The sequence below is a fragment of the Mustelus asterias genome, chromosome 1 (assembly GCF_964213995.1).
Source record: "Mustelus asterias chromosome 1, sMusAst1.hap1.1, whole genome shotgun sequence".
Lineage (NCBI taxonomy): Eukaryota > Metazoa > Chordata > Chondrichthyes > Carcharhiniformes > Triakidae > Mustelus > Mustelus asterias.
In genome coordinates this window covers 99,405,674-99,427,740 of record NC_135801.1, presented here as the reverse complement: position 1 = coordinate 99,427,740, position 22,067 = coordinate 99,405,674, and positions in this window count along the sequence as shown.

The following is a 22,067-nucleotide window of genomic DNA, read 5'->3' as shown; positions in this document are numbered from 1 at the left end:
GAGGGAAGAAAGTTTGGATTAAGAAAGAAACGAGACAGAAAAGTAAGAAAAATATTTTAAAATAAAAATGACATTTTTAAAATCTCAAATTAATTTAGTGCATACAGGAATTAGATTCAACACCTTAAATTGTCCCCTTCTGGGCCAGGGAAGTCAATTAACTTTACATGAACAATTATGACATTGTTGAAAAAATACTTAAGCCCTTAATTACCAGACTTAACTTTCCATAACGCATTTACTGAGCATGTAATGTGAAAATCTAGCACGATCTTAAAAATGGCAGTGAGGCTAAGGACAAAATGCTGTTTGTGTAAAGCCATTAGTGAGTTCATTAGAAATTCACAACTTAGTGTATCGCTTAACTCCAGAATTTACCTGCTAATTCCCACATTTAATAACACCCCATTATTCTTTCCTATATTTCAATCTTCTGTTTGCAAAGATACTTTGAGACAAGAGGAAAGCAAAGGAGGTTAAAAAAAAAGAAGAGCTTCAGGAAAGAGCCGTTGAAACACTAATAGCTGAATGAAACAAAATAGAAAGTACGATCCAAAGGAAGAAACACAGTTGAAGGAGTCAGATATAAGGAAATACCTTTACTTTAATGTTATCTCCAGAGAAAAAAACAGAGGGTAGATTATAGATCATAACATGTGGTTATTAAATTATATTTCAGGCATAAGACTCAATTTAAGCTTTATATTCAGGCAATACAAGGTATTCCAAGTTTCCCAGAGCATCTTAGAATAGAATAGGATAGAATAGTGTGGTAGGAGATCATTCGGCCCATCAAACCTGCACTGACAACAATCCCACCCAGACCCTATCCCCGTAACCCCATGTATTTATTCTGCTGATTCCCCTGACACTAAGAGGCAATTCACCATGGCCAATCCACCTAATTTACACACCAGAGTAAGATGATAGCCCCCTATATTGGATGTTCTGACTGACCTGAATGAAACTGAAATTGCTACCATTACAATGAAAGTCAGACTTAAAAATCAAATAACAACTGCATTTGCAATATGATGTACAACAGGAAAAAAAATTGCTCTCACTAGTTTTCTGCCCAGCACTGAAATTGTTCATATTTTCTCAAATGCTCATTCATAATATTGATGCTTTATTATTGGTCTGACACATCTCAATAATGCTTTTTGTTATAATAACGGGCTGTGCTTCAGTTTGCTTTAAACCAATAAGCATATTATTTAATGGGGATTTATTCAAAAAGAGATCAATTTAGGTGAGGAAAAATGTCTATGGATTTATTCTTTGCTGCATTCTGGTTTGCCAAAGTTTTAATCGTCACTTGCTCAGGAATATAAGTCTGATTGCTTGCTGGTGAAATGATGACTGAGAAAATTATTTTCTTCCAAATCAATTAACTCCACGCTGTGATAAGTCACTTATTAACACCATGAAAAAAGGAAGCATACACGAGCGAAAACTAGATATATTAAACTGGAACAATTTCATCTGAAATCAATGCAGGACAGATCAAACTATTTGCTTAGAAATTTCTCTGAACTGCCTTTATTTTATTAACTCTATTCTTTTTGGGTTAGTTAGTTCTGAACAGGATGACAATTGTATGAAAATCCCAGAGCCTTGCCTCCCATAATAACTCTGGGGACGTTTGGAATGGAGTATCAGGAGAAACAATACTGGGAGGGGAAACTCAGATACTGTGGTATTTTAACAGTCATCTTTTTATTTATTTGTGTGACATGGGCATTGCTGGCTGGCCAGCATTTATTGCCCATCCCTAGTCGCCCGAGGATAGTTGAGAGTCAACCACATTGCTGTGGCTCTGGAGTCACATGTCGGCCAGACAAGGTGAGGACGAAAGATTTCCTTCCCTAAAGGACACTAGTGAACCAAAGATGTGCGAGTTAAGTTGGTTGGCCATGCTAAATTGCCCCTTAGTGTCAAGTGGTCTAGCAGGGTAAATCTGTGGGGTTATGGTAATAGGGCCTGGGTGGGATTGCTATCGCTGTAGACTCGATGGGTCAAATGGCCTCCTTCTGCACTGTGGGGATTCTATGAAATGGGTTTATAAGCAATCGACAATAACTTTATGGTCATCAGTAGAATCTTAATTCCAGATATTTTTTCTTATTGAATTCAAATTCCATCATCTGCCAAGGCGAGATTTGAACCTGGGTCCCCAGAACATTAGCCGAGTTTCTGAATGAACAGTCCAGCAATAATACCAGTAGTATATTACTTCTGTGTTGGTGTCAAATACATAGCAATGTATATGGTGCCGACCAGCACGATGCAATCTCAGCTGGCGTGCGGTCAACTCTCATCATTTACAAATGTAGTTGTACACCTAATGGCGATTCACGGTCCCAAAACCAAACACATCCATGACTTAAAATGTTGAACTCTCACCTTTCCTACATCATTCTCAAGGAACAAACATGCCCTGCCACGCGCCGACTCTTGTATGTGCAAGTCATTCGTTATTTCACACTTTGTGAGAATTCACGGGAACGGAACCCCCATGAACAGTGGGAGCTGACTATATTTAAAGGACAATCCAAGGGTAGAAGTTGTAGGAGTTAAGAATTTAAAGAAAAAGTGGGGAAAATGTCATGGATTCGGGATAGTCAAAGGCTGTGCCTTGATTTAACAGTGCATTGTTGGATAGAAATACTCTTCCTGAGCAATGGTAGAAAGAAAGCTTCTGCTGTAGCAAAAGAAGTGTGACTAGAGGTGACCTGGGAGGTCAGCAGGAAGAGCATTGCATCATGCTCTTAGGTTCATACATGCCATTCTTTAAAAATCTAAACAGATCAGGAAAGAGAACTAAGATTTGTGATGCTAGTGTATCTTTAAGAATTTTTTAAAAAAAATCATGTTCTCTGCAGTTTGTAAGCTGGCCTTTTGGTTTCTTTGTGGCACCGGCTGTCTGTTAAATGTCCTTTTATTGCTGCTTCAATTACTTAAATAGGGTTTGTGTATTTTTACTCTGGGCCTTGTACTTTCTGTGATCTTTTATGACCCTGCATTGTGAGAGAGCAGATTGATTGACAAGTTAAAGTCAGGTGGCTCCTCCCCAGAAAAATCTAAGATTTCATTTTCAGTTTTAGTTTAGAAGGGGATGGACAGTGGACAGAAAAGCTGTGTTTCTTTCTCTCTCCCTGGTTTTGGAAATTCTGCTGGTTAGCTGGAAGCAAGGCTTTCTGGCCTTCCTGGAGTGGAAAATCTGCTGTTGGTGGTTAGCTTGCTTAGAGTCTCTCTCTCCCTGGTGTTTTGGGAAGCTGTTCTGACTTCAAGCTGGTCTGTGTGTATATTAAGAGGGCTGCTAGAAGTTACAAGGCTGGGAAGTCAGAGTTTCAATTCTCCACCGAAAGGACTAAGCTCCAGCATCATGTGAGCATTTGTATTTTCTGTGCTAAATCTGTGGCAAGGGTTTTGTATAGCGAAGTTTAATTGGAACATTTTGTATGCTTGTTAAGTGTTGTACAATATCATTATTTTTTGTTTGTAATTAGTAAAAGTTATTGCTAATTTTCTTTCTATAGTTACTTAGATAAACTTTGTTTGATAATAGCTCCTTAGCAGCTCAGTTGAACCATACCTGAAGTGAAGCATCTCATGCTCACCCTAGCCAAATTCAAAGAGTAAAACATATGATCCCGGTGGACTTCATAAAACACTTTGGAGTTTCTGACCTTATTATAAAGGTTGCACATTCATCTACAACTCGTTATGAAAATCTCAAGCCTACCCTGCCTTGTCAAGCCTACTCAACCTTTTACACCCACTTACCTTGAAAGCATGGCCATCCTTCTCTTTCTCCTTCAACCACAAGAGCAGCTCGCATTTATATGGCACATTAATGTAGTAAAAAGTCTCAAGGTTCTTAACATCCTCAATTTCCTCATATCTCCATCCATCTTTGCCACTCACCTTGATCCGACGTCAGCAGGTCGGTGGTGACGTTCACGAGGGGTCATAGGTTCAAGGTGAAGGGGGGGGAGGTTTAACACAGATATCAGAAGGACATATTTTACACAGAGGGTGGTGGGGGCCTGGAATGCGCTGCCAGGCAAGGTGGTGGAGGCGGACACACTGGGAACGTTTAAGACTTATCTAGATAGCCATATGAACGGAGTGGGAATGGAGGGATACAAAAGAATGGTCTAGTTTGGATCAGGGAGCAGCACGGGCTTGGAGGGCTGAAGGGCCTGTTCCTGTGCTGTAGTGTTCTTTGATCTTATGCATGTTGATACCTCTCTCTGTTGTTTGCTCTTATCGACTGGATTGCATCATCAGGTGAATATATGCCATTAAGTCACTCAGAGATCTGTTGCCTTTCCCCATTGCAGCAGCAAGATTTTTAATCAGTAAGGGAATCAAGGGTTATGGGAATAAGGCAGGAAAGTGGAGTTAAGGATCATCGTATCAGATCAGTCATGATCTCATTGAATGGTGGAGCAGACTCGATGGGCTGAATGGCCTACTTCTGCTCCTTGGTCTTGTAGTCTAAGAGAACACAAGGGAGAAGAATGGTGGTGCTCTTCACAGACTTCCTACTTCACAACTGGAGATGAAGATGCACTGGTATTTTGGTATCCAAAACTCAGTCACATTGAGTTGATTTGATAATAAGATCACCTTCATATTATTAATATTTGAAATGATGCTTCACTTTGGGAGCCAATGAAAAGATTTGCCATTGAGAGAAACCGGGAAATCTCTGATATACTGGAAGGCACACTGTCCACAATTTCAGGCAGATTGAAGGAGCCTATCTCAAGCATAAGTGGAGTAATGTTGCAGGTGATTGGAAGGATGTCTTTTTCCAAGAATACAATTGCAAACCCTGTGGTACATCAATCAGACAATCAAATGAGGCCATGCAGGCCTAGACCGTGGTTGAACAGACTCAGATGCCCAGATATCCCATCCCTTAAATAGAATGACAAACATCACGACCTTGGCTAACAGCATTTCACTGATCTGTGCCAAGCAACTCCCCAGCAGTTGTAGGAATGAAGTACAGCTGGTTCATGAGGGATGGTCAGAGTGCATGACATTATCATTGGGAAAAAAGACCTCACAGTTGAGACTTGCAACCGATACTAAGCTACATAATGACAGGTCAGTTGCCCGAGAGTGGTATCTGAGTGATTTCTCTAATCTCTACAGCATGAGGATGTTCAGCCAGACCACTCCATTTACCTTCAACTAGGCCACTCCTGTCCCGGGGGTTAGCTGGGTGGGGAGTAAGGAGTGGACCCCCGAGGTCACTTCCTTACCGCCAGCACCATCATATCCACTCCCAATGTTTTGCAAAACTCCCAAACACCCCGGTATAATTTTAAAATGGCAACTTACCTCCTTGCTCCCCCTCAGCTCTCAGTACAACTGGTCCCCTCTTTTCAGGACCTGTACCAACTCTCGACCATTTTACATCCACCTGGAGAGGTGGGAGCATCTCAGGAGGCCGTTGAATTGGCCTCCAAGCCCTCTCATGAGATGCTCAGGTGGCTTTGATTGAGAACCTGAACGGAGCCGGCGGGGCGGGTCGGGAGCATCAGAACAGGTTTGGCGACCGGCACATAACCCATTTTTCAGCCGATGTCTGATTCACAGGGCATTGCGATTCTTGCCAGGAGCCAAAGAACCTGGAGAATCCATCCCCTGCCCCCCGAAGTCTCACTCAGCTGAATAACAATGAATGGTGTTGGAGGAGGAAGGTGTGATCAAACATGCAAACAGAGGGACAACCATAAACATATAGGATGCTGCTTGTAACCATCTTCTAAGAGCCATTTCGGTACTATGGCAGGGACAGAAACCTAACCTGAGGGATTCAAACAAGGAGTCCTAGGAAAGATGGGCATGGATTTGGAAGGTGACAGAACGCTTTAAGGATTTTGGAGAGGAGAAGGATGCTGAAGTGGAGACTGTAGTTTTTAAAGATGGAGGGGGTCAAAGGTTGTTTTTTTGAGAAGATGGATGAGTTCCATCCAACCCCAGCCTGGGGTTTTTCTGGAAAGGAGAAGGAATGTGGCACAGCTGGAAAAAAACAAGAAATGGAAGGCTGAATCCAGGAGCTGGCAACAGGAAAATACAAAGTTGTTACAACTATTTCAGTGCAGTGCAGAAAGAGGCCATCTGGCCCATCGAGTCTGCACTGACTACAATCCCACCCAGGCCCTACCCCCATATCTCTACATATTTACCCACTAATCCCTCTAACGCATCTCAGGACACTAAGGGGTAATTTTAGCATGGCGAATCAATCTAACCCGCACATCTTTGGATTGTGGGAGGAAACCGGAGCACCCGGAGGAAACCCAAGCAGACACGAGGAGAATGTACAAACTCCACACAGACAGTGACCCAAGCCGGGATTTGAACCCAGGTCCCTGGAGCTGTGAAGCAGCAGTGCTAACCACTGTGCTACCGTGCCGCCCTTTAGAACATAGAACATAGGACAGTACAGCACAGAACAGGCCCTTCGGCCCACAATGTTGTGCCGAGCTTTATCTGAAACCAAGATCAAGCTATCCCACTCCCTATCATCCTGGTGTGCTCCATGTGCCTATCCGATAACCGCTTAAGTGTTCCTAAAGTGTCTGACTCCACTATCACTGCAGGCAGTCCATTCCACACCCCAACCACTCTCTGCGTAAAGAACCTACCTCTGATATCCTTCCTATATCTCCCACCATGAACCCTATAGTTATGCACCCTTGTAATAGCTCCATCCACCTGAGGAAATAGCCTTTGAACGTTCACTCTATCTATCCCCTTCATCATTTTATAAACCTCTATTAAGTCTCTCCTCAGCCTCCTCCGCTCCAGAGAGAACAGCCCTAGCTCCCTCAACCTTTCCTCATAACACCTACCCTCCAAACCAGGCAGCATCCTGGTAAATCTCCTCTGCACTCTTTCTAGCGCTTCCACATCCTTCTTATAGTGAGGTGACCAGAACTGCACACAATATTCCAAATGTGGTCTCACCAAGGTCCTGTACAGTTGCAGCATAACCCCACGGCTCTTAAACTCCAACCCTCTGTTAATAAAAGCTAACACACTATAGGCCTTCTTCACAGCTCTATCCACTTGAGTGGCAACCTTTAGAGATCAGTGGATATGGACCCCAAGATCTCTGTGTTCCTCCACAGTCTTCAGAACCCTACCTTTGACCCTGTAATCCACATTTAAATTAGTCCTACCAAAATGAATCACCTCACATTTATCAGGGTTAAACTCCATTTGCCATTTTTCAGCCCAGCTTTGCATCCTATCTATGTCTCTTTGCAGCCTACAACAGCCCTCCACCTCATCCACTACTCCACCAATCTTGGTGTCATCAGCAAATTTACTGATCCACCCTTCAGCCCCCTCCTCTAAGTCATGAATAAAAATCACAAAGAGCAGAGGACCAAGCACTGATCCCTGTGGCACTCCGCGAGCAACCTGCCTCCAGTCCAAAAATTTTCCATCCAGCACCACCCTCTGTCTTCGATCAGATAGCCAGTTACCTATCCAATCGGCCAACTTTCCCTCTATCCCACACCTCCTTACTTTCATCATAAGCCGACCATGGGGGACCTTATCAAACGCCTTACTAAAATCCATGTATATGACATCAACTGCCCTACCTTCATCAACACACTTAGTTACCTCCTCAAAAAATTCAATCAAAGTTGTGAAGCATGACTTGCCCTTCACGAATCCGTGCTGACTATCCCAGATTAATCCGCATCTTTCTAAATGGTCGTAAATCCCATCCCTAAGGACCTTTTCCATCAATTTACCAACCACCGAAGTAAGACTAACCGGTCTATAATTATCAGGGTCATTTCTATTCCCTTTCTTAAACAGAGGAACAACATTCGCCACTCTCCAGTCCTCTGGCACCATCCCCGTAGACAGTGAGGACCCAAAGATCAAAGCCAAAGGCTCTGCAATCTCATCCCTTGCCTCCCAAAGAATCCTAGGATATATTTCATCAGGTCCAGGGGACTTATCGACCTTCAGTTTATTCAAAACTGCCAGGACATCCTCCCTCCGAACAACTATTTCCTCCAGTCTATTAGATTTGTTACTTTAAGTAACTAATTGACCAGTTCTGGTCATGCATTGCACAGAACTGTCATTGAAGGTTCAGATAAAGGTGTTTGTGGGGAATCCACATCATAAAGACTATCATAAGTAGGGTTGAGGAGGGTCTGCTGAAGTGTGCCATTTTGGTGAAGGCTGTTCCCACGGAATCCAGGTTGGTTGGGTTTTTCTTTCGGTTAATGACTGTGGGCTAAATCCTCAAAGAAAAGGGGTTGGAATTCTACCTGAGAAAATTCAGAGCTTTGAAAGATTTTGTGGCTGAAATTGGTGTCATATATCCTGAGGGGACTGACTAGTGAATCTATGAAATCTACCTTTATTGTATCTGCTGTTTAACATGTAATTTGCAATATATTTTTTACTGTGAGTTGCTTGCTAAATCATGTTTAATTTATGATGATTTTGGTTTGATTGTTAAAATAAAAATTATAAAAGTTAAATCTTGTCAGTTGGTTTTTTTTACATTAGGATTGTTTGGTAAATTCAGTCCTTTTTGGTTTGTTGCTCTCCACAGAGTTGAGGACTGTGTCAAGGGGACCAGCACAGTAGCACAGTGGTTAGCTTGCTGCTTCACAGCACCAGGGACCTGGGTTCAATTCCAACCTCGGATCACTGTGTGAAGTTTTCACTTTCTCTCCATGTCTGCGTGGGTTTCCTCCGGATGCTCCAGTTTCTTTCCACAGTCCAAAGATGTGCGGGTTAGGTTGATTGGCCATGCTCAATTGACCTTAGTGTCAGTGGGATTAGCAGTGTAAATGTGTGGTGTTACAGAAATAGGGCCTGGGTGGGATTGTGGTCAGTATAGACTCGATTGGCCAAATGGACTCCTTCTGTACTGTAGGGATTCTATGATTCCATGAAGTTAGAGCCTAAGAGAAAGTAGGCGAGGGGAAGACAGCAAAATGGCAGAGGCAGCTGATCAGATTGTCTCAATCTAAGTGACAATGAAGTCAATGGGTGAGATATTAACTCATTCCAAACCAGGACAGAAGGCTCTTAACAGTGGAGAAAAGAACATGGGGGTTATCCTTGCATTCTACAGTGATTCTGGAATTGTTAGCAGTGAGGCAGACTAGAGAGGATCCAACATAATAAAAGTAAAATGGTGTAGATGATGGAGATCTGAAATAAAATCAGAAAATGCTGGAAAAACTCAGCAGGTCTGGGAGCATCTATGGCCAGAGAAACAGATTTCATGTTTTAAATTCATAGGACTCTGCTTCAGAGAGGATCCAATATTGATTTATGCGGTCCAATCTTATTGGGTAGTGAATGGCAAAGCCATTACATCTTTCAAGGTTGTGTCCTTTGGACTAATGGGGTGGAAACAGGGGGCGTAGCAGATGGAATGGGAAACAGTAAGCTCATATCCCACTCTCAGTCCCTTTGGCAGGAGGAGAAAAATCCAGTACAATCATGATGAGTGAAAAGATAAGATAAGGCTGCCAATACCAATGATAATCACAATGAATGTGCAAAGGATAGTGGGGAGGTGAGAAAATAAACTATAGATTAGATGGAAAATGGAAATTAAGTTAGATCATAAAATAACAAAACAGTTTGGTCTTTAATTAGCATATTAAAAGCAAAGAAGGATGTGCCAGCCAGTCATAAAGGGAGGTTCAATTACACTAATGCAAACTTGGCAAAGCTATGAAAGAAAAGTGTTGAGTTTCATTTTAGAAATAATGGTGATGATAGGCAGAATATCTGTTTAGTAGATGATATGGGGCCAATTGTTTAAAAAGATTGTACAGTGGGAATTGGTTCAGGGAAAGGGGTTTGAAGAATTTAAGTTGGAGAAGTCGCCTAGTCCTGCTGGCATGTGTCTTAGTCAAAGAAGCCAGCTTAGACAACAATTTTTATAAACTGTACATATATAAGTAAGTTCCAGTGTCCAGAAAGTAGCCATTGTAACAGCTCTTGTTTGAGAAAGTTGAGGAAATGTAAACTTAAAGACAATTGGGGATGGAACAATGCACCCTCAGCAGATCAGACCGATTTTGTAGGGATACAAGCAAAGTTGATGTTTCAGGTCATACTGGCTCTTTCTGAATGTGAAGGGTCATTCTGATCTAAAACCTTAGCCCCATTTCTCTTTCCACAGATGCTGCCTGACCTGCTGAGTTTTCCAGCGTTTTCCATTTTTATTTCAGATTTCCAGTATCTGCAGTATTTTGCTTTTGTAATACTGCATCGTTTAAAGGAGGATTTGAAGCACGTGAATTGAGCTGTGAGGAAAGAGAACAAGTTAGTGGGATTAGTGTTGGACTAATTTAGCACAGATTCGATCTAGCTATGATAGGATAAATAGATTGGAAGCTGTCTCCAGTCTAAACACGGCTCCCAATATCAGATTGACTAATTTGCTCCACTCTCTCTCTTTTTAGCCTTATTCAGATCAGAGATCAGTATTGTTACAGACAGGATGGTGAAGGAGGGGGGTTTGGATTAAACAACCCGAATTTCTCCTCTCACCACCCATCCATAAACAGAAAGCTGTTTTGATTTTGATTTCCCTCTGTATATGCGGTGGCATATTTCCCAACCACTTAGTTTTTGCGCAATCTAATTTCTATTAATAGCCCCATAGCAGAATCCTGGTACGGTGACCTGAAAGAGTTTGCTTATTTTTGCACATTGAAAAAGTGGGAAGCAGGTTGCCCCATAGTCCTCTCTGCACTCGTACAATAAAAGTGGGAAAAAGAAAGGAAAGATTTAGAGGGCAAAGGCCACAAGAAGAAAATTATGGTTTTACGCGGAGCGTAGAATCAAAGTCTGAAGTTTAAAGTTTATTTATTAGTGTCACAAGTAGGCTTACATTAACACTGCAATGAGGTTACTATGAAAATCCCCTAGTCGCCAGACTCCAGCGCCTGTTTTTAGTACACTGAGGGAGGATTTAGCATGGCCAATGCGCCTAACCAGCACGTGTTTCGGACTGCGGGAGGAAACAGAAACACCTGGAGGAAACCCATGCAGACACGGGGAGAACATGCAGACTCTCCACAGACAGGGACCCAAGCCGGGAATTGAACCTGGGTCCCTGATGCGAGGCACTGTGCCACCCACAATGATGTCTTCCTTCAGGGGAGTTCGCACGTTGAAAGCCTATGCTGTATAATTCACTTTTCTAGTAGAATTATCTTCACATGAGGAGATAGGCATGCAAAGATGAATCAGTCTTTGAGGCAATGGTACAGAAGTTCCAGTAGAAACAGTGTAAATGGGGGCCAGGCATTCAAACTGGACAGAGTCTCTTTCCTGTGCTGCTTCTAGATGGTAATAAAAAATGGTAGACTGAGCTTTGCTGCTCTATATGGCAATATTATTGACTCCACATTCTAAAGGTTCATGTCACATGATTTCTATCTCTCCACACCATCATTGACAAAAGGATGTATATTCCTCGTATGGGTCCCCATGGGTCCTCGTCATTAAGAATTGAAAGGAAGGTTGTAAGGCTGTTTTGCCTCACAGACTCTGGTTGGTCAGTCTGGATTCTGAAATGCAGATGTTTTCTCTGAGTTTGGCATCTGTAACCCACAGGGCAGTTGTTCGGGTCTCTGGAGTTAATGAGGTGTAAATTTCTTTAAAACTACCAAACAGCTACATTTGTTCAGGGTCTCAGACAGACATAGCTTCAGCAATTTTAAAAGGGTCTTTGTCCAGTTTGTAAAATTTTAGAAGTTTGCCATGTGAAACTCTATACATATATATTTCAAAAAATAAATACTGTGAAGTCTTAGCCCTCTGACATTACTTACAAAATGATAAATGTGGTTTCATAATCTACTGCTGCTCAAATACAGAATGCCTGTACAACATCCCACCACTAATCCTTGCTGTGTGCTAAAACTGATGTCTACAAAGACCTCTCTGATACTCAGTTGCAATTGGCTCAGCATCTAGTTTATTGTATTGCAATCTTACCGTCCTGCTGACTATTGTCCAAATTGACTATGGTAAGATCAAGAATTGATTTTACCATTTTTTTGTAATATATCAGGCAGCAATGGAGGCAACTCTGAGTTCCTTCTGGTTAAATTCCCAATGGATTTGACAGAAGCCTCTTGAAAGAAACAAGTAATCTTAAGACTAGAGTTATCAGTTGAAACAAGCAGAATACTACCAAGAAAGTAAGCCCGATATTGGAGGTGAACTCGGTTAAAGCATAATAAAGCATTATCAGATTGAATTAAGTTGTTATTCAGTTCAGAGAGAGACTTCAACACTTATGGCGATTACTTTGGGGAAAAGAACACGATTGCTTTGGCACGCTTTGGCAAGTTTTGCTCGGAATTTGGCAGGTTTCTGCTGACTTATTTATGACTAAAGATATTAAGAAACCCCAGTGGACATGATCATCAGATTCTGTTGGATTTTCCTCAAAAATGCTCCCAAAGGCTGAATTGGTTTATTTCGTCTGCTTTACGACCCAAGCTAGATTTGTTTGGTTCAGGTTCCTGCATTTGTGTCTGCTCCTGGAAATGTTAATTCATCTCACAAAAGTTTTATTCAGGACCTGTGGTATTAAATTTTTTAACAAACTAAAGTGAAAGCTATGTTGGCGATGCTTTAAACTGATTAAATTAAACCTTCATTTATTTCTTAATTCAAAGCTCAATTACTTAAGCATGCCTTTTGTGATCTAATGCATGGGATAGATTCCTTGTTGTTCCTTTCCGAGCTCCTTGTGCATGAAATTCTAACTCATGAAGCACTTAGAGGGAGGATTACATTGCCAGTAAATATAATCTAGTTACATTTCTATCATATTATTGTCATTTTCCTTTTCTACTATTTTTTTAGTTCGGGACATTATCATGCAGCAATTTTAATGGACTGGAGCTTCCTCAAATTTTTCAGTCTATCTCCTGCTTGAGCGTGATGCCAATTCTGTTGTGTCCACATGTGAGTCTTGATTTTTTTTCTCATCTTCTGTGGTAGGCTCATTGAAATCATCTGCAGTTCCACCTCACGCAAAGAACTTAAGTTTCCTGATTTTATGCCATGAAAGTGTCATCATGAATTTGTGCCTGCATTTTTAGGCAAGCAAGACCTCCTTCAGCTGAAATAAAAACAGAAAGTGTTGGGAAAGCTCAGCAGGTCCGGCAGCATCGCTGAACAGAGAAACACAGTCAACGTTTTGAGAAGCATGATTTCATAGAATCCTATAGAAGGAGGCTATTAGGCCCATCGAGTGTGCACCAGCCACAATCCCACCCAGGCCCTATCCGCATGACCCCATGCATTTACCCTAGCTAGTCCCCCTGACCCTAAGGGGAAATCCAATATGACTCTTCTTTGGAACCCATCATCTGATATTGACATTACTGTGGAACTCCAACTTTTAAGGTGAAGAGATCCCAAATCCTTGTTGTATTCTGAAGTTTGCCCATGGCTTTTGTCAAGCTTTTTTTACTTGTTCATCTAGCCATCCATACTGCATATAACTGCAGAACTGAGGCTGGAATGGCCTACCCAGCAGGCATTCCTTTATTCTAAATTACAGTGGAGGAGGAAGAGGAACAACCAAGGAAAGAGGCCAAGGGAATGAAGCATCATGACAGGGCAGCAACTCACTCACTATTCTCACTCACCCCACCAGCACTCAAAGAGTGGAAAGGTTGCAGAGGGGCAGGAGTTGACATAGGTGGTAACAAGGGTCATGGGTTGGTAGAAGGGCATATGTTGGCATGGAAAGAGCACAGGGAGTATGTGGAGTGCGGGGAGGTGTGAGTGCTAAGTGCTGTTTTTTTGCTTTATTAATTTTTAAATTTAAGTCAATACAGTGCCAGAGCACAGAGGGTGGCATTCTGCCCAGCTTGCCTCCATATTCAAAAGCACTCATTTTAGGATTGGTGGGCCCAATTTCCAGTCTTGTCTACTGCCCCCCCTCCCTGTACCCCCACCGATGAATGAAAATCCAACCTGTGGCAGTCAATTTTAAAGGTCAAGTTCAGAGCGCTCAGAATTCCCCTGTCCTTGTGCACCTGAATGAAGGAGCGAAAATGTGGACCTGAACGTTAACACACTGCCTAAGAAGAAGCTTAACACACTGCCTAAGGGAGCATTCCACAGTTATTTAGCAAGGAGAATGAAATTGATGGGGGAATCCTGAGAACAAGGCCTATCCTCTGAGGCCAGTAGTTAAATACAACATATGTAACACATGATTAAACAAAGGAGGGCTAAAATTAAACTCGTGCAGAACCCAGACAGGTGGTCGGGATGACTATAAGAACTCTGACAGGACAACTCAATGACCTGAAAAGATCAGGGAGCGTCATCAATAGCAACAAAGCACCTTTGACATAATAAAACATCCCAAGGTGTTTCACAGGAGTGTTAGAAAGCAATGACACCAAATCACAAGATGATATTATCACAAGATGATAATAGGGGGAGGATAGCCAAAAGCTTGACCAAAGAGGGAGATTAAGAGGAGCATCCCAAAGGAAAGAACAGGGATTAGAGGCAGAAAGGTTTAGGAAGGAAATTCTAGAGGTTAGGCCCTCTGAAGGCAAGGCCACCAATGGTGGAGCAATTAGAGTCCAATAAATAAAGGTAAAAGAATGTACAGTTAAGTTTGTTTGATTGTCCTTAAAGTGTAGATTTTAAGTGTTGCGGCCAATTTTGGTTCGCTGGTTTCTTGAATGCGGTCAGATGCAGAAGATGATGAGAGTGATACAAGGAAGAGATCAGAGTTGGTTTTATCTATGATTGATAGACCAGGTGACTGCACGACCACGGGAGAAGTCAAGGTCAAGGGGTAGTCATGGGTTAGGGAGTTTACATGAAGGGAGAGATTAAGTGGTATTAGAGGGCAGTGAACTCAGAGAGGGAGCATGATGCATTGAGATGAAGATTGAAATTGCCGTGGATGAGGAACCATTTACTGCAGAGGCTGAGAGAGGAGGGTCAGTGAAGATGTCTTGTAAGAAGATTTTTGTCATACTTTTCTAAGCAGTAAAAAATAAGGATTGTGAATGAGAGGTGAAACAATGTGAGATGCTAAAAGGATAAGAGACAGAGTCTGAGTGTCAGACCAAGGTATTATTTGGTGAAAAGAGACACACCAACACTGTGATGATTTTGGCAGGGCAACTAGTAGTTTACATAGCCAGACTGGGCAGGTTTCACCAAGGAGAAAGGTCTCATCACTCTTCAGTCAGGTTTCTGTTAAGGCCACAATGTTGATGGATTACAATCATCCACAATAAGTCAGTGGATTGTAAGTGTCTTGTTTAGAAGTGAATGGACATTCTGGAGGGGGTTGTGTAGAGGGAAGGTGGTGAGAGCTGATCCATTAGCAAAGTTTGTCTGAAAGCCGTATTTACTCAAGCGCATGACAATGTCTGAAACACAGAAAAATGTCAACTTTCACCAGCTGAGTGAACAAGTCAGAATTATTTGTCTAGACTCTTCTTCCTGTTTCTGTGATCTTAATGATGAGCACACCAAAGAATAAAAGTCATAATTCAAACTTAATGCAAATATAACAAAGAACATAGCCAGACTTTAATAAATATCACAACATAAAATAAGCAAAATTCTAACCCGAGTATATAAATTGTAAGATGCAGAGCATTCTTCATAGAATTATATTAGTGACTCAGAAGAGAGTGAGTGCACAATCAAGCTGCCTAATTTCAAGATATAAACCATTTCCCATAAAGCTATATTGTTGTACATTGAACCTTAATAAAGGAATCGGCAAAGACAAAAGAGGCTTTCATTAATGACTCAGAACAGAATAATGACACAGTCAACCGTCATGCAGTTCAGGCAATGTACAAAGCAGCTTCCAAAAATAAGAATGCATCAAGTAAATGCGGCATGAATTGGACATGATCTATGGTCAAATGTAACCACACAGTCATGCTACTATTTTGAGATATTGCACATGGTGTGGTGCCTTGGATGTGACATTCTGACAAATAATCTACTGCTGCGTTTATACAATGACCTCAGGACCAGCAGTGTAGGATCCGGTGTGCTGCTGATGTTGGACTGAGGAGCCCTGGAGCTTGGATGGTTCTTGATTCATGACTCATGGCTCCTGCCTGGTACTACTATTGATTGTTCGCTGCTGAATGCAGCTTTTGTGCAGCCAATTCTCACCTGTTATAATCATGCTTCTGGAGGACTGAGGGTGAAAGCCAGAGCACTGGCAGTTGATGTCGCCCAGACAGTCAGCAGTTGCAGTCACTTACTTTGCAAAGTGAACCCTTGTACTCAGCTCAATCAAAAGCTCCTAGAAGCACTGGGTTCAATAACATTAACATAAAACTAGACGGGTTTTACAATGAGCGTGGGTTCCATTGAGATTCAGCAAAATAATCACCAAAGCAGTGAAGAGGAGTTTCTGTATGGCTTGCTGGATTAGATGAAAATACAATAATGCACTCCAAAAAAAATCAATGAAGGATCAATTTTAAGCCAGCCTGCCCAGCAGGAATAGGACAGGCAAATTGTTAAAATGGCATCTGAAGCAACCAAGAATTTTGCTACCCTCTTCCTGCCGGCCCCCTCCACACCATTTTAACTCAGGTTTTTGGTTGTGTGTCAGGTGCCTGCCTTAGGCAAGTGGGGTGCCTAATTTAAAGGCCAAAACTCTAATGACATTATACCCATCTTATCCACCTGTTCTGGTACTTTCAGGGACCTGTGGACTGCCCCTCCCAATATCCTCCTGTTTATTGAGTATTGCCTTTGTCATGGTTCAGGTCAGAAACTCCAAAGTGTTTTATAGAGCCCACCTGAATCATAAGTTTTGCACCTTGAAGTTGGCTAGGATAAACATGATGTGTTTCACCTCAGGGATGATTCAAATGACCCACTAGGGAGCTTTTATCCAACAAAGTTTATTTAAGAATATAGTTAAAATGTATCGAAAGAAAATTAGCAATAAGAAAAATAAAACAACCTCAGTAACATATAACCCTTAACAAATATATTTAAGATGTTCTATTCAAACAAAAACTTCCTTTAGACAAAACCCTTCCATAGGTTTAACACAGCAAAGACTAATGCTCACGTGAGACTGGAACTGAGTCCTTTGGATAAATGCTGCAATTTTCTTGAAACACTCAGGAACAGTTTGAGGTCAGAACAGCTTCCTAGAAGACCAGGGAGAGACTCTGGTCAAGCCACCAACAGCAGACTTTCTACTCCAGGAAGGCTTTCAGGTAACCAGCAGAATTTCCAAAACCAGGGAGAGAGAGAGATTTTCCAGCTTGATGTCCCTTCTAAAACTAAAACCTGCAGCTCTGAACTGAAAATGAAAGAGTTCCTGTCACCTGATCTGCAGGCATTCTTCCTCCGAGTTCCTAGGATGCTCAAAGCAGCTGTGCAGGTTGAGGCTGGGGTTAAGAAGGCATATGGTGTACTGGCCTTCATCAATCGAGGAATTGAGTTTAGGAGTCTTGAGATAATGTTGCAGCTATATAAGACCCTGGTCAGACCACACTTGGAGTACTGTGCTCAGTTCTGGTCACCTCCTTACAGGAAGGATGTGGAAGCCATAGAAAGGGTGCAGAGGAGATTTACAAGGATGTTGCCTGGGTTGGGGAGCATGCCTTATGAGGATAGGTTGAGTGAGCTCGGCCTTTTCTCCTTGGAGAGACGAAGGATGAGGGGTGACCTGATAGAGGTGTATAAGATGTTGAGAGGTATTGATCGAGTGGATAGTCAGAGGCTTTTTCCCAGGGCTGAAATGGTTGCAACAAGAGGACACAGGTTTCAGGTGCTGGGGAGTAGGTACAGAGGAGATGTCAGGGGTAGGTTTTTCACTCAGAGGGTGGTGGGTGCGTGGAATGGGCTGCCAGCAGCGGTGGTGGAGGCGGATTCGATAGGGTCTTTTAAGAGACTTTTAGATAAGTACATGGAACTTAGTAGGATAGAGGGTTATAGGTAAGCCTAGTAATTGCTAAGGTAGGGACATGTTCGGCACAACTTTGTGGGCTGAAGGGCCTGTATTGTGCTGTAGTTTTTCTATGTTGCTATGTTTCTAACAATGCAGGGTCATAAAACTAACTCCCAAAGTAAAAATAAACATAGAACATAGAACAGTACAGCACAGAACAGGCCCTTCGGCCCACGATGTTGTGCCGAGCTTTATCTGAAACCAAGATCAAGCTATCCCACTCCCTATCATCCTGGTGTGCTCCATGTGCCTATCCAATAACCGCTTAAATGTTCCTAAAGTGTCTGACTCCACTATCACTGCAGGCAGTCCATTCCACACCCCAACCACTCTCTGCGTAAAGAACCTACCTCTGATATCCTTCCTATATCTCCCACCATGAACCCTATAGTTATGCCCCCTTGTAATAGCTCCATCCACCCGAGGAAATAGTATTTGAATGTTCACTCTATCTATCCCCTTCATCATTTTATAAACCTCTATTAAGTCTCTCCTCAGCCTCCTCCGCTCCAGAGAGAACAGCCCTAGCTCCCTCAACCTTTCCTCATAAGACCTACCCTCCAAACCAGGCAGCATCCTGGTAAATCTCCTCTGCACTCTTTCCAGTGCTTCCACATCCTTCTTATAGTGAGGTGACCAGAACTGCACACAATATTCCAAATGTGGTCTCACCAAGGTCCTGTACAGTTGCAGCATAACCCCACGGCTCTTAAACTCCAACCCCCTGTTAATAAAAGCTAACACACTATAGGCCTTCTTCACAGCTCTATCCACTTGAGTGGCAACCTTTAGAGATCAGTGGATATGGACCCCAAGATCTCTGTGTTCCTCCACAGTCTTCAGAACCCTACCTTTGACCCTGTAATCCACATTTAAATTAGTCCTACCAAAATGAATCACCTCACATTTATCAGGGTTAAACTCCATTTGCCATTTTTCAGCCCAGCTTTGCATCCTATCTATGTCTCTTTGCAGCCTACAACAGCCCTCCACCTCATCCACTACTCCACCAATCTTGGTGTCATCAGCAAATTTACTGATCCACCCTTCAGCCCCCTCCTCTAAGTCATTAATAAAAATCACAAAGAGCAGAGGACCAAGCACTGATCCCTGTGGCACTCCGCTAACAACCTGCCTCCGGTCCGAAAATTTTCCATCCACCACCACCCTCTGTCTTCGATCAGACAGCCAGTTACCTATCCAATCGGCCAACTTTCCCTCTATCCCACCTCACTTTCATCATAAGCCGACCATGGGGGACCTTATCAAACGCCTTACTAAAATCCATGTATATGACATCAACTGCCCTACCTTCATCAACACACTTAGTTACCTCCTCAAAAAATTCAATCAAATTTGTGAGGCAATCCCATTTAAACCACTGAAGGAGGAATAAAAGGATTCCTTGTAGACTCAGCAACAATGACATCAAGTAAGGCTGTGAACCGCAGAGAACATGATTTTTAAAAATTCTTAAAGGTACAAGAGAGGCATGGACAGAGTGGTTAGTCAGAAGCTTTTTCCCAGGGCGGAAGAGTCAATTACTAGGGGGCATATGTTTAAGGTGCGAGGGGCAAGGTTTAAAGGAGATGTACAAGGCAGATTTTCTACACAGAGAGTAATAGGTGCCTGGAATTCGTTGCCGGAGGAGGTAGTGGAAGCGGATACGGTAGTGATTTTTAAGGGGTCTTGACAAGTACATGAATAGGATGGGACAAGAGGGATATGGTCCCCGGAAGGGTAGGGGTTTTAGTTAAGTCGGGCAGCATTGTCGATGCAGGCTTGGAGGGCCGAATGGCCTGTTCCTGTGCTGTCATTTTCTTTGTTCTTTGTACACTAACATCATACTTTGCTTTATTTGCCCTCTTAAAATGCATTACCTCACACTTCTGCCGACTGCATTCCATTTTCCACTCTTCCGCCCATGCAACTGAACCATTCAATCTGGAGTCCATCGCTCTCCTTTTCACGAACAACTTCACTGCCGATTTTTGTATCATCTGCAAATTTCCCAATTGTGTCTCCCACATGTAAGTCTAAATAATTAATATATACAACAAACAGCAAGGGTCCCAACACTGAGCCCTGTGGAATACCACTGGAAAGCTCTTTCTAGCTGATGAAGCGTCCTTTGTTTCCTGTGACTGAGCCAAATTTGGATCCAACTTGCCACATTCCTTGCTACCATCTGCCTCCATACAATTAAGTAAATGATTGGAACTCCCAATTAATTCAGATGATTAGTCCACATCCTGTTGTCACCGGTATTCAACCAGTGGAGGGCCAACAGGCTGCAATGTAGGACGCAGGACAAGCAGACCTCTGCATGTCTGCGTAATTTCACTGCGTGATGGAAAGACCACACATTGGGAAGGGTAGGTGGGCTGGTGCTGAGAGTCACCGCATCCCCCTCCCCCTGTCCTTGCTGCTGAACCCGCTAACCTCTATCTTGCGAACTGCCACCCCATGATCACCTCTTTCCTCTGCTCACCTGTGGCCTGGAATCCACTGGTGATCCTAAGTCGTGGGTGGGTGTGGAACCAGCAGCAGACACCAATTCCCCATGGTACTGGTGTCCAATAGAGCTTCCAGCCTCTGTTTGGCCAGCAGCTCATAGTAGTTGGGACTTCTGCCCCTGGGGTTCTTGATCCTGGATAATGCCCACTGCTACCCAACTAAATGCCTGAGTGACAATTAATGATGCAGATCTTACCTAAAAAAGGCAATATGGAGCTCTCACATGTTCTCCAACCAGTATGTGAGATCCCTGCTGCCTACATTAAATACACCATTACTGTCTAACAATCCTATAGTTAGGTTTCTCAAGTTATGGGACCCATATTTGCTTCTTTCTTCAGGATGAAGCAGGACTTTGAGAAGAAAGAACAGCAACACCCAGAATAACTACCAGAACCATAAGCTGGACCTAGAGAACATATCAGGAGAGGGCAGGGTTTGTTGACACCTCTATAACTTCTTTGCAAAAGGACCTGATGAACCACACGTCATGTCAAAGGTTCTCCAATTCACCATGGCCCTGAATTTTTACACCACTGATTCTTTCAGTTTGCTACAGGGGACATCACCTACCATCAATACAATGATGTTCACAGATTTACAAAGCAGGAGCCTGTCCTTTTTACCAGGCTGAGTTTTACTGCACCTTCACCTCAGCAGCCAACAAAAGAGAGCTTATGGCATTGCCACACTGGCTGGCTTCTCTCACATTCCGAGCACGATTGCCAGGGCATACTTGGCTAATAGGGCACTGGAACATGAGCCAACAACATTTATCCATGGGAAAGGATGACAATATACTGCAAATGGCCAATAGCAGGAACAAAAATCATACAGTCTGCACAAGTCAGTAAGCAAGCTGCAATGATGCTTTTATTTTCAGTAATTTTGGTATCCTCTTTGTTATTTCTCCTTGGAAAGAATGTGGCAGGATAGATGTTGGGTAATTAGGGATATCCCCTAGTTAATGATGCCCCTGAGTAACCCCATCACATTCCAAGCAGCACAGATATAAGCAAAGTCAGGACACAGAACATGTGATAGGATTGCTTACACTTTCAGGATGTGTCTGGATTGCTCATGGTGGTGGAGAGGGGTTCCAACAACCACTTAGCCCCTTTAACATTATTAAACCTTCCAAGGTGATTCACAGGGTTATTCTAAAACAAAGCGTGACACCAGAGCACATGAGGTGATATTAAGTCAGATGACCAAAGTCTTAGTAAAGAGGTAGATTTTAGATAGAAAGTGAAGCAGCGAGGCAGAGAAGTGTAGGGAGGGAGTTTCAGAGCTCAGTTTTCATGCAATATGCCCCAGGAAGAAGGCATTGTCACGGTTTGCTTCACATTGCACATTATTATGTTAGAGAAAGAACATTTGGAGGAGGCAGAGCAGCATCAACAGCAACAAATGAGGAAAATCTGGGGAAGGAAAGGAAGCAGCCGGCCTAGCCATGAGAACAAAAATCTTGACCTCACACAAATAGCTGTATGATGTATGGAAGGAAAACCAAGAG